The sequence below is a fragment of the Acanthisitta chloris genome, unplaced genomic scaffold (assembly GCF_000695815.1).
Source record: "Acanthisitta chloris isolate BGI_N310 unplaced genomic scaffold, ASM69581v1 scaffold28477, whole genome shotgun sequence".
NCBI classification, from domain to species: domain Eukaryota; kingdom Metazoa; phylum Chordata; class Aves; order Passeriformes; family Acanthisittidae; genus Acanthisitta; species Acanthisitta chloris.
This window is the reverse complement of record NW_008683618.1, coordinates 16,968-30,628: the sequence shown is the minus strand read 5'-3', so window position 1 is coordinate 30,628 and position 13,661 is coordinate 16,968.

The window sequence follows — 13,661 nt, the reverse complement described above, 5'->3', positions numbered from 1 at the left end:
ATTTTGCAAGTCAAATCAGAGTCACATTAGAGATACCTTTGCACCCATTAGAGTCTAATGCCTGGGTTTTCTATTCACTGTAGCTGCAACAGTCCAGGTGAAGGTGTAAGTTAGCCCCAAGACTTGTTTCCTATTTCCGTTTTGTCTTTGCTTTACATCTTGCTATTCACATTAGCTGTGGAAGTTTCAGAAACTCAGGATGATGTACCTCACAGGGGTTATGTGACTCTACAGTGAAGACTTTGTTTTGAACAGTCATTTCATTTTTCTCAAAAGTGACACATTTCAGTGACAGCTGTAATTTGACCAATCAAGTACTGGAAGAAAGACAATCATGCCAAAAAGACCTCAGTGTAAATACCTGGTGATAATTTTCCTATTTTTCTCTAGCACAAGTAGGACAAATCTTACAGGAATGACCATCCAAAATTTGTTGGTTTTTTTTCCTTTTTGTACAAAAACTTTTGTTTTAAAATCTAATATTTATTGGTCTAATGGTATCATTTACTTAAATAGGGGGAAAGGGTACTTTAGTGTAACTACTACCTCTTGGGTAAATATTGGTTTATAGCAGTGAACCTCATACTTCATTTTGCATGTCAGACTTCACTTCCCAAAATATGTGGAGATGCATCTAAGCACTGTACACTACACATGGATGAATTATTTAAAGGTACATCCAACATTGCCAGATTGATTCCAGATTTTAGTGATTTGACTTCTACTTTGGTCTGAGATGATATAAATTAAGTACTTCCAACAAGAGATCAAACTCAAGACTCATACACACTTGGAAAATTGTGTGAAAGAGCAGATTGGCTACAGAAATCCTTCCAAGGTGAATACCCAACCAGCATGTTTTGTGTGGATGGCTACATGTGGAATGGATAGTTTTAGGTGCAATGTCTGACTGTGCTGTCAAGTTGCTCTGAGAATGAAATTCTTTCTTTAATGATAGATGAGACCTCTGGTGCGACATGTGAGATGTGATCAGACTTCCTGCATTATCTTACCATTGTATGTATTTGGTTAGCCATTCAGAAGCTTAAGTTCTTGAATCTAAAAATCTGGAATTAATTATCCTTGCTTAACATTTATCACACTGGAACGGATTAATCATCCTTTGAACTAGATTGTTTCCATACCAATACATTACTCAAGATTAAGTTGGACTTATCAAAATTTTATTAAATTAAAAATTCTAGGCCAATAGTATATGTTTTCTGGGTCACTACCAGTCTCAGATATTTCCTTCAAAGCAGTGAACTGCTATAAGTAAACTGCCCTGTTTACTGTGCCTCTGCAATGGCTTTTGATGGTGTTCTTGTTGCTCATGGAAGGTGCTCCCAGCCACTGTGAGCAGAGTGTGTGTTTCCAGTGCTTAGAGATGGAAGTACACATGGTGGTGATTCACAGTCCCACACTTGTGTGAGAAATGCGTGGGCATGCAACACATTCCAGGAATGCACACGAACTTAGAAAAAGCAAAGTGAGAGTGTGAATGATCGTGGTTGCAGCTATTGTGCCCTCATGTCAAAATACACTCCTTTTGTCTGGCATGCCCGCTATTGCTGGCTAAATGAAGTCATACTCTCACACAGAAATATCTTAGAACACTTGGTTTCATTTTTCTATTTCCCCTCCCTTCTTTAAAAATAATGTTTGTGCACCGTTTTGTGGGAAAAGAAACTCAGCAGAAACTTCAGTATCTTTACCTGGAGGTTCTATGCAACTTCTTCCACACATCCTCAGACGTTATTGTTGAGAAGAAACAAACACAAAAAGTAAGTTTTAATTCACACAAGGTGTTATAGTAAATGAAGCAACTCCTATGCTCAGTCTGTATCTAATTCATTTTTTGTTATTCCATTAGTACCTGTTAGAGTCAGTGGTGAGGGTTTTATTAAAACTCCTTAGAAGCTTTGCCAGTGACATCAACACAGCCAGGACTTTATCAGATATATTTCTACTCACTGTATGCAAAGTAAAAGTCTGTAAGTGGTTTCTGAAGCTGGGACTTTGTTTCATTCAGAACTGTAGACAATTGTGGATCTATTCAACCTGGCCATAAACAGGGCATCACACCTGTTTGGTCAGTGATCCTTTTCAGTGATCCTTTTCTTGCCCACTTCAAAATGTCACTATTAAGCACTCTCAGAGTCCATGGGACAAAAATAACTTCTATGCATTAAGCCACTTGAATCTGTCCAGCACGAGAAATTTTGCCCTACGTAATTCAATGTCTGAATTTGGCAGTTTCAGTGACATATTGCACCACAAATCGTGTTTCTTAAATATGTCCCTAATAATGTGAGATTCATAGGGTGAGGCACCTGGTAACCATCTGACAGTGTCAAAGCATTTGGTAATAATTTTAGAGCTCTTACTGTCCCACTGTGTAAAATTTAACATTACCATCTTCGTATTTAATGTGCATATGTGCTGGCAAAGACAAAATTTATATTTGGACTGCACACCTGTCTGTGTGTGACTTGACTATTACTGTGTTTTTGAAATTAGAAACAACAGACTTAGTGTTCATACAAATGCCTCTCAGAAGAACATATTGCTGACAGCTGTTTTATTCTCTAGGTACTAAAACATTAAAAGAAGCTATATGTAGATTCCTTTAAATAAATAATTGGGAGTTTATAGTTATTAATGTAACCTTAAACTGCGAAACTAAATGATAAATTGCAATTGACCCATTGAAGCATACGCTCAAGAAAAAGGGTATCGAATAGCTTTTCAGTTATATTGACCTCATTAGCTGAAATCCTTCTTATTTTTGAGTAGATAGGTCTTATAAATGAAAGGAAGTAATGACTGGAATTGGTAGAATTAGTTGAAAGTTTTACTTGTGTGTCGAACAGTAAAACTTTATGTAAGGCACCCTGAAAATCTCAGACTCACAGCCAACACCCTGGAAGAAATTACCTTTTTGTGGTTCTACTTTATTGTTCTTAAATATTCACCGTACATCAGATTTTACTCATTTGCCTCCATTTGCTTTGAGACTATCTATGCTTCATGTGTTGGACAAAGAAACTCTTGTAAAGCTGTGCTTGCAGTGAACATACCATCTAGTGCACCTTTCAATGTTAGCAGCTCAGGCACATGCCATCTCCTCTGTCTTTCCTATCTAGGCATCGAATTGGGGAAAAAAAAGGGACTATAGTATTGCAAAAAAAAAAAGAACAGAAAATCCTGCAGAAGACCAAGTGTCTACCTCTCAGACTACTGAGGTAGGTCCAGTAGAAGTGCTGGTGAGAGACATGAACATTCATTTTCCTGGTGAACTCTGTTTCACCCTTGAGAAACAGTCCTGCCCCACCAAAGACATCCTCTGTGCCCCAGGCACAGCCAGCCATGGTAAGCAAAAACGTCCAAGTCTTTCTTCCTGCCTTGAGGATCAAGAAAAGCTGGAACCATCTGAGCAGCCTTTTGCTCTTACTTGGCACAGGATATTCTGTCCCTTGCATCACCAGTGGTGGTTGGTGACTTTTCCTCAAGAGTAGTTTTCTTGAATCTGAAAAGTTTCTTTGCCTTCCTCACAATTTCAGATATGCTTTCAGAGCTGGAGAGCTTGTGAACCAGAGAAAACCAGGCAAAGTGGATGTACCTCTGAGCTGGTTTTTTTCAGTGACACAGAGTTCATTGCACTCAACAAGGCCAGGAATCAGCCCTCCAAAAGAAGCACCTGGCTAAACCTAGTACTTTGGTTTCTTTCTTCCCATCTCTAAAAGAGTCCAAGTTCTGAGGAATTTTTATATTCTCCAACCACAGGTGTATGTTAGGTGCTCAATGAGCAAGCACACACAAGATCCAGTTTATACCTTGGAAAATGTCAGCATAACTTTTTTTTTTCCAAAACTGTCATTCATAAAACCTTGGGAATGGTTTCTATGCCTCTGCTGCTGTGTGCTTGTGTCAGTAGGTCTCTTCAAAATGTACCTCTAGTCATTCAAAAGCAGAGATACAGCAGACTAGGAATGAAACTAAGTCCCTGTGGCTGCTTGTTTGTTACTCTCATGCCTAAATATCTTGTTTGTTGTGGATTTGCTCCTTAAAGCTACTATTGCTTTCTAGACAGATCTGCTGTCTGCCTCGTCCACAGTTGTTTCTCTTACAGAAATGTTTGCAGGGGGAGAATTATTATAGAGGTATTTTAGCCTGTATTCCCAGCAGGAACAATGAAAGCAACCAACTTTGCCATACAAGTATGACAGCAAAATGCCTCCAAAGGGTAGTTGTTTGATTCAGCTTCAGGAAAGCATTTATTATGTCTTTGGTCTGCATATTTCTCATTTTTCTGCACAATAAGGATTTACATCCTTGTGATATGGTGGCTAATGCAGGAATATTCTTGGAGGTATTGTTTTAGTACTAGCACTGGAAATAGGGGAGGAAATGAAAAAGCACAGTCTATTTTTGTCTTTTATCTGATTTAACTCTCGAATCATGTTGATTCTGTTCAACTTTCTAAAACACAGTTGCTCTTCTATGAGTATTACAATTAAACTCTCCATGCTGCTCTATCACAGCATTCAATTAAATTAAAGTTCCGTATTATCAATAATTTCTGATAATAGTGGTACCAAAAATGGCCATAACAACTCAACTGTGAAAAGTTTGGCAGCTGTAACATCCATGGAAAGGTCTTGAGGCAAATGGAAAAAAGCCTCATTATTCTCCATTCTGCACTGCACTATATAGTGGTACATTTTCTGTAGTAACTTAAAGCTCCTTCAGGCTAGATGTGATTTGTGTCATATTCATTTATACCAGATGTTAATTTAAAAAATCATTTGCTTAACATCAACAGGTGGTTCCTATAGATTCCCTTTAACCATCATATGCAGTTATATATATTTTTTTAGATTTTTTTTTTCAGAGCTCACTCACATTTTTCCCATCATAAAACAAAGAACATATTGATGTGAAAAGAATCCTCCCAAGAAGTCCAGAGAATACAACTATATCAAGCAGTTCCCAAAGAAGTAGACCCTCCATTTATGATTAGTATTCAAAATAAGCATTTACGTGTCATGTTTTTAAGAGCTTTTACAAAGTCCTGCTACAAAACCAACAGGTATTTTCTGCAGCACCCTGTATTTGAATATACATGTGAGCAATGAAGAATATATTTTCACACCGAATTCATTGGAAATGAAATACAGTCCTGAATAATTCCTTATTTATTTATTTATTTCTCTCAGATCTCTGAGTTTGAGCACTGTGGCAGCAGGACCTCAGCCATGGACAGTGTTTGTGCTCACTCTGAGTGACTCCCTCCCATCAGATTCTGTACAGGTGTTTTGCTTTGTTCCTACAGGTAGATTTTACAGAGGTGTTTGACTGGAACTACAGTCAGTAATGGACTTTTGTTGCTACCCCCAGTCAGTGTCGAGACATGTCCTTGGTCCTTTGGCAATCAGCCTGGGACAGATGCACATTAGATGAAACTTGCATAATTTTAAAAAGTCCCCAATGTCTTGCTTCTTATCTTGTTTCTGGCATTCCATAGTAACATGCTGAATTTTAGTCCCACTGGTAGTAAAGATACTCCAAGGAAAGCCTAAACATTTTTGTGACTGTGTCTGATTACCATACTTCCTGGTTTTATTCATGGATGCACTTTGCAGGAATTATCATGACCAATAACTATATCTGATTGAATCATGGGTATTTAATCCAGTGATGACAATTTCTGTCTAGTGCTAGCTTTGAACTTCCATCAGTCTATAAAACATAATGAAGCATTTGTGATGTCATTCTGATGGGGGAAAACTCCACATCAAAAGAAACTCTTTTATGTTTCCTTCATTTTACTATTCAAAGTTTTAATTCTATAGGCTGTGGCCCACCAGATGATGCTTAATTAACAGTTAGTGAGCTGTTTTGATTTCAGTGAAGTGATTAAAGAACTTACTTCAAAGATGCCAGATGTATTATGTTTACAGCCAAATTAGCACCCTTGATCTATTTTTAGTGAAGATCCTCAAAAATATATGTACATTTACGAGAGGAAGTTACGAATATGTTGTGATAAAATGAAAAGAAATGACACCTAGTTTGCTGCTGCACTGTGCTTTGGGACAAGCACTGCTGACTCCATTTCACCAGAGTAAAGGTGCTCTTTCTTGTCTACTGATTATGGTCAGTGATACTTGAAATAAATCAATGTCATTCCAAGCAGACTCCTATTTCTTTCTGAGTGAGAATGGTGCAGAGGAAGCAGGCACTGTGCAAAGACATGGTGTATAAACAGCAATGGCAAGTTCAGCAGAAGTGTAAGCCAGAAACATCAGACAGAACACTGTAAGTGTGGCCATCACAAGTGCCACTGCTTCACTCACTGAATGAAGAACAATCATCAGGTGCAATGGTAAGACAGTAGAAGCTGTATAGAAACTTTTGTCATTAAGTGACATTGATTCAATGCCCAACACTCCCCATGAGGGTAGCCTGAAAAACACTTCAGGAAAATACCAGAATATTTCCATGTTCATGTGTTGACTTTTCAAAGCTGTCCTGTTATTCCCTCCAGTGAACCAAGGACTCAGCTTCCCTCTTATTCACCTATGATTTTGAAAACATCCTAGTGGATTATTATTACAAATTCAACTGGTGTAAAAATCAGAAGTCACTCAGCTCCCACAGTTAGTTATGCTGCGTGGATGCTGCTTGCTAACACATTAACTATTAGAAAGGGTCAGCAGAAATTTACCTCTGGCACTAAAGGAAAAGCCTCTCCTCTCTCCTGGACACAAGAGGATTATGAAGTATTTGCTGTATCGCAGGAGTGAAATCTCACTCAGAAATGCAAGAAAAGCATTTCTTTGGTCAATGTGATATTTACATCATTCCAGATCTTCTCCTCCCCATGCCTTTGTGGCTTACTCCCTGATTTTCCACTTTATGCTGAAGCATTGACACTCAGTCCCTTCAAGGAGGCTAGGAAGAATGTAAAAGCCCTTCTGCAGCAGATGACAGTTTCAGACCTTTACTTCAGACTGTCCACAACAACTTATGCTCACTCATGTACTATTGCTGATACACTTCAGTAGGATTAATAACATAAAGCGTGCTGCTTCCTCCTAAAAGCCTCAGTCCAAGAGTGTCCCAGGCTGTCTACTGGAAACAGTCTCCAAAGGAGATTTTCTCCCAAGATGAATACAGAACGTCATCAGAAAGCCATTAATGTTCCCTATTCCATGTGTGCTCCATTCTGTCAGATCAGGTTTCAGTAAATCAGGCTCATCAGCTGCAACTTTACTGCCAGAGACCAGCTAAAAAAATTCAAGGGACATGTTAATTGGTTATGGATTGCCACACAAGGGCAATCCCAGCTGTAATGGAAGGGTATGATATGGGGGAAGGCACAGCTAGGAAGTTCCTTGTGCTCTGAATCTAATACAAATGTTTTGCAGGGAAAACTGTAAATAAGGGAACATATGGCACAAATTATACTATAAGTGCTAAACAAATCTCAAACTGTAAACATCCTCTTGGGTTAAAGCTATTTAGGAACCTTCTGCTGTCTCTGACATAAGCTGATGGCTCCGGCAAATGTTATTTTACTAAGAGAATTTATTTTGTTTAGAAGTTTTTTGTAAGAAAAGTGTCTTGCTTGCTGTGAGAGGTTCCTTGGCAGTGGGAGTACTTGCATTTCCCCATGTGCAGGAGGAACAGCCTGCCCAGTCTCTGTCCCAAAAGGCTTCAAACACATGGATGGTTGTATGACACCAAAAGATGCCTCAGCTCCAGCTCTGCTGGAAATAGTCAGCAGAAACTTTTCTTCAAGATGAAACTGCATCTGTGAGTCAAATATGACTCTCTATGGACATGGATTATGTCGTCCTGTGCAGGAGAATCTTTTTTAAATCTTTTAAGCCTTTGCCAATTAACTGCAAATCTTATTCCTAACATATGTGGAGTTCCCAGCTGGACTTAGTCAAATAAAGGCACCCTGAGAGTGTTTCTGGACTATTTTTGATTGATTAAGTGTATCCTATGGTAAGCAGGATCATTATGTGCACTGAGCATTATATCTAAATACATTCAATTTTCAGTGAAATCATCATTGAAATTTACTATGCTCAGGGAACATTTTTCTGTGGAATTTTTGCAGATCATTTGATATTAGTAATGTCTCTCTAATAAACAGCACAAAACAGCTCCAGTTGGTGTTCTTACTGACTTATTGATTTAATGTTTAAAGCACTTTTTTCTTTTTATGTAGACATTATCTACTGTAAATTTAAAATATCTCTCTATAATGTTCTGAAAATAAAAGACACATGTTCCCTTGAAAAAAAAAAAGACTCTACAGCAGAAGGAATCCCTTAAGAGTTTTGTAGCCTGTAAAGATAGAGAATGTTTTTTTCTGAGGTGGGAAAAAAAGGGAGTTTTAAAAAAAATGTTAAAAAAAATAAACTCAAATCTTTAGATACTTAAAAACGTGGTCCTCCAACAGACATTAATAACTGTAAATGTGCTGAATCCTCTTGATATGGAGTACAAAGTTAATTTCACTAGACAGTAACTAACTAAAAAGAAATGTAAGACCATGAGAAAACAAGTGAAAATTTCACATAGTTCATGCTATTCATTAATAATTACTGACAGCAGAAGGGTGTATGAAATTACCCTGAGTGTCTTGCCAAGGCAAGACCGTGATCTCTTCCTCACTTTGTTAAATTGTTCTGTCTTTTGTATATATCTTTTTTAATTTACTGCTGCTTTAGTTCTAGGAGGTTGAGTCCCAAAGGGCACAGCCTGCAGTGAAATACACCTTTGGGGTATTGTATTTAGGAGAGATGCTCTTCTTGGTGGTGAAATGTGTAGAGGGAGGTCCACCCTTGACCATGTTTGGACACAGAGCTGGTCCCACAGGGTCCCACGAGTGGGAGTCACCAGGCAGTACCAGCCAGTGCAAACACATGCTCAGAAGCAGCTGAGGATGTAAAGGCAGGCTCTGATGGAGCTTTTTGCTGTCTGACAGGAGTTCAACCCCTCTCACGCACATCTGGTGTGTATTTCCGTGCTCTGGAATGTGGAAAAGTAAAAGTTAAACATATGGACTTAGCCCATTTCACCTAAAGAGTTGAAAAGTGGGTGTTTAGATATTATCAAGTCTGTAGCTGGCAGTCATATACACACTGTGTAAATCTCCCTGAACCAGAGGCACCTGGCTGGAAAGGGTTTCCTCTGAGAGCAGCCAGCAGACCCAGCAGACACCAGACCCTGAGGGTGGGTGGCACGAGGAAGACTCTCACAGACACACAGCATGTCTGTGGTGAAGCTGGTAGCATCCTGACATGAAACATTCTCATCTTTCAATGAACAAGTTCAATAAGATCGAGGGGAAAACGCTCTGGCACAGCTTCTTATGTCCAGTGTGTGTTTCAGGTTTTACTGGGCACTGCACAGTGGCCTGTCAGTACAGGAATCTCCTCAGTAAATTATGTTTTGAGTAATTATGTCATCTTTAGTGAGACAAACCTGGGTTATCAACCAGCTGTCCTATCCTGGCCCCAGAACTGATTTAGCTAAGCAAACCCAGGACTGGAGGACGTGTAGCAGGACCTTTTTTTGCTATCATTCAGTGCAGCAAAGCATACCTCATTGAGGAGAAGCATTTTTTATTTCTGCAGGTCCCAGGAAACCCCCAGTATCATAACATATATCATATTGGAAGGTACTGTGATGATGCCCAACTTTAGATGTAATTCTGAACCTACTTTGGAAGGTTCCATTTGCAGTGATCCATGTCCACCACTGGTACAGGGTCTGTGTGTGCTGGGGACTGACACTGAGCTGCTGCTGCTTACAGCACTGTATTTGTCCATCTCTAAATAGCTGCTTTATTAGCAATGGTTGATTCTACTTTAAAAGGAGCTCACAGGCAGGTGGGTTTACCTCATAAATCACTTTAGCATAAAGATGAATGTGCTTTATGCAAAGGTGGAGTTTGTGCCTTCTTTTCTTGCTTACTCATATTAACAGGAATGTGTATGCAAATTTTCTATCCCCCAGCAGCTACAATAAATTGCTCTTGGGCACTTGAACTCCTTCCAGCTTGATTTAGAAGTTCAAAAGAAATGTAAATATACCTATTCTCCATCCTCCAAAAAAAAAGCTGGGGCAAGGGAAGTTGACTGCTTGGGTAAAAGCTTTAACCCCATGTTGGCAGTTTTTAAAGGTGCTGTAGGGTTGATGACATAGTGCTGTGTTCCCTGAGCCTCTTGTATGTGGACTGCTGTTCATTCAGTCAGAAAAATGCACATAACACAAATATGAAAAAGTCATAAAACACAGACTGATGATTAAATACATTATGGCCTTCTGTATGAGAAACATCCTCAGCAGAAGTTGCCGGTACAGCTCCAGCTGAGATGTGTTGTCTCCAATTACAACGATCAATCCCAAACAATCACCTGCTGTCCCTATATACTCCCCAGACCCTCAGTAGCTCTTTTTGTTATTGGTAGAGATGAGGTGACCCTCTGCAGAGCTACTGCTTTTCAACTGTATGAATTCTGGGCTTGGCATCTATTTTGGCTGTTTTTCTAAGAAGCAATGTGTAAGTAAGACTGTTATTATGTGTTGTGGCTAGAGTGTCATGCTTAGTATGATCAATATGTTTGAACAAAGCTGATTCATTGTAGAATGATGCTGGGGTTATTTATGTCTTTGTGAGGAGAAACGGATGTGCTTCATCCTGTGGTTTCTAGTGGTTGGTTGAATGCAGCTGCTGTTGTACATGGATGGGGTCTTTGAGTTCTTATTTGGTTTCTCTCTACTGTTTCCATTTTCTTCTATGATGCTCACATTCTGATATCTCAAAGCCTATTCTATGTGCTTGTTCTGGGGATGGGCAGCTCTGTACCCTGAGCTTCCATCACTGAAATCACACAGAGTTGAAATGCTACATAATAACTAAATCCCAGTAATCTTTATTGAAACTCATCTCAGATGGGAGAAATCAAGATGTATTAGTCTCTAGTATAGACTTAATGCTGTGAGGGGGTTGCACAGGGTCACATCCATTCCCCCAAATTCTCCTGTATTCAAGTGCTTTAGCTGTGTGTGAACAGGCAAAGCATTTGGACTCCTTTCTGCTGAAATAACTCCTCATTTTTCACATCCAAAGTGCCTTTGCCCCAACCTGCATCATCATGAGAATTAGTTTAAATAATTTAAAGCTTTCTCCAGATATGTCTCACCACCTCAGCTATATCTTTTTGATGTTGAACACTTCAGGTTGTTGGGAGCTGAGAGCATTCCTGATAGATTAAGGACTCTCTTTGCCATGTTAAGAATATGGACTATATTCAAGGGAATACAGTATTTGGAGGAAAAAAAATCACATTTTTTTTGTCTTTAAAGGCAAGGTGCTCTTGGTTTGTTTCAGAAAGCTGATAGGCATGTGGGGGCAAATTAGGTGCTGAGACATACAGGAATAACTTTTATTAATGCAATTATTGTCAGTAGCAAGATGACAAACTTTATTGTGTAAATTGATGAAACATATTAACAAGTTTTTACAGCTTTTGACAGAAAGCTCTGAGGGTTTTAGGACAGAAATTTCTCTGATAGCAGCTGGTGAGAGTAAGGCTTGTTGCAGAATATTCCCATCTTGTCTCATGCCATGTTTGCTGTAGAGAGGGAGGCAGAACAACACCATGGCCTGGTGAGGCACATCTTTAGCTTTCTTCTGTGCTGTTGCAATAGAACAGGCAGCAATCACTGGCAGGATAATTGGACTTGCCTTACTGAATCTATAGCAGATAAGTTGAAACACTGGCATGTAGGTGCATTAAGGTAACTATGCTCTCCACCGGCAGTATTTCCATTCACTGAGTTGGTAATAAAATTCTTTCCCATGGTCTTGAAAAGGCAGCAGAAACAGCCAAGAAAGAGTTGCAAAATAACTAATCTACTGACTCTGGAGTAGCAACAGTTTTATTTCCACCCCCTGCCACTGCAGGGAATAAAACAAGGCTGAATTTACCTTGTCCTCCTTTAAATTTCGTTGCTCAGCAAGAAACTCTTATAGTAAAGCATTCCCACTGTTTTGGCATGGCTGCTATGTTACTTGTTTGTTCTGGGAGTATCATTTTGGTAACATAAGAAAGGAGGAGTGTGGTCTTTGGAGAAAGGGGAACTCTAAGGGAAGAAGAGTGATCTTAAATATTGTGCTTTGGTGAAAGGAGGCTTTGTCTGGAATGACAATTTGCATTATAAAAAGTTCACTTAAGGATGGCCTTTTTGGTAAGTAATGCATGCCTTCTCCTGACTTCCTGCAAAGGTGTCCAAGCATGCTATTTCATTCTTCCCCACAATGCAGGGGATTGTGTAAATCTGACCTGGCATTACCTGTCCCAAGCATAGGAAGAAATGAGCTAAATGATGGGTTTCCAGCCCTGTTCTGTGCCTCCCACTGTGTCCACCGGCAGTGGTGCCTCTGCAAGGATGCAGCTCTTCCCATGGAGGCTGGGATAGCACAGGGAGAGGTGTGCCAGGGCAGCCCCGAGAGTGAGGAGGTTATAGGGGACAGGAGGTGCCCTTAAAGCACAGACACAGGCATGAACCACCTGGGGGTTGTCTCCTGCTCCCTGTCAGGCTCCAGGCAGGGGAGAAAGCCAACTTTTCTTTGCTTTTGATTTAACCATAACTGCCCTCAAAATAAAGTCATGCTTTCAAAAAAGCAAGGCTTAGGGAAGAGGCAAGGTGGTACAGAAGAGAGCAAAAGTTATTAAATATAATTCAACAGTGTGGCTTCATCTCTGTTTTCCCAGACCGCTTTTTCACATCTAACCACTTTAAAAATGCTTTGGTAGGCAAATATCCCCATGTCCCCTGTGCTGTTGGTGGGTGTGGATGAGCTCTTCCAGAGGTTCTGGTGTACTGAAACCAGTATCCCATGGCAAACTGGAGCTGTGTGTCACTTAGTGTTTACTGCTGATGATGGATTTACTCTAGGAACAGGAGCAAAAACAGGATACGCAGCAAATGGGCAGTCTGTGGAGAGCTCCTCTTTCATCCAGATTTCCTTCAAACTTTGGGAGAGCTGCATAATACAGGCTTTTATGTAAAAGAAAGCTCTCTCAGCTTTAATGCTTTCACTGACCTTGTCATCCTACACCTGCATAACAAAGGGAAATGGTAAATATCCACAATTTTTACTTTCTCACTGTGTCAGACTTGCTAGGTCTGTGTCAGAAGGGGCTGCACCACACCCTGTTTCTTTGTAGCTTCATATAGCAACCACTATGCAATGGATTTCACTTAGCAGTAGTGATGCACTGGAGGTGTTTGGAGCCTGGCAGACATGTGGGTGCTGAGCAGGACTGTGCTGCAGGTCACAGCCCCACTGCTGCCCCTATGACTGCACACCAAGGAGCTGGTCACTGCTCAGGAGCAACCCTGGGGGAACTGCCAGTCTGCAAACTCCTGTCTGGCCATGAAACACCAGGTAATTTGATTGTTTATATGGCAGTGCAAATGTATAGGCCAGTGATTCCTGCCCCCCACCCCAAACTACTGAATGAGCTTGGCAAACCTTGTACTTGAGCCTAGGACTCGTTTATTTCCTCGCTGTCTGTAAGTTGCTGAGAAGCTGTTAATTTGACATTTCAGCCATGCACGAGCCA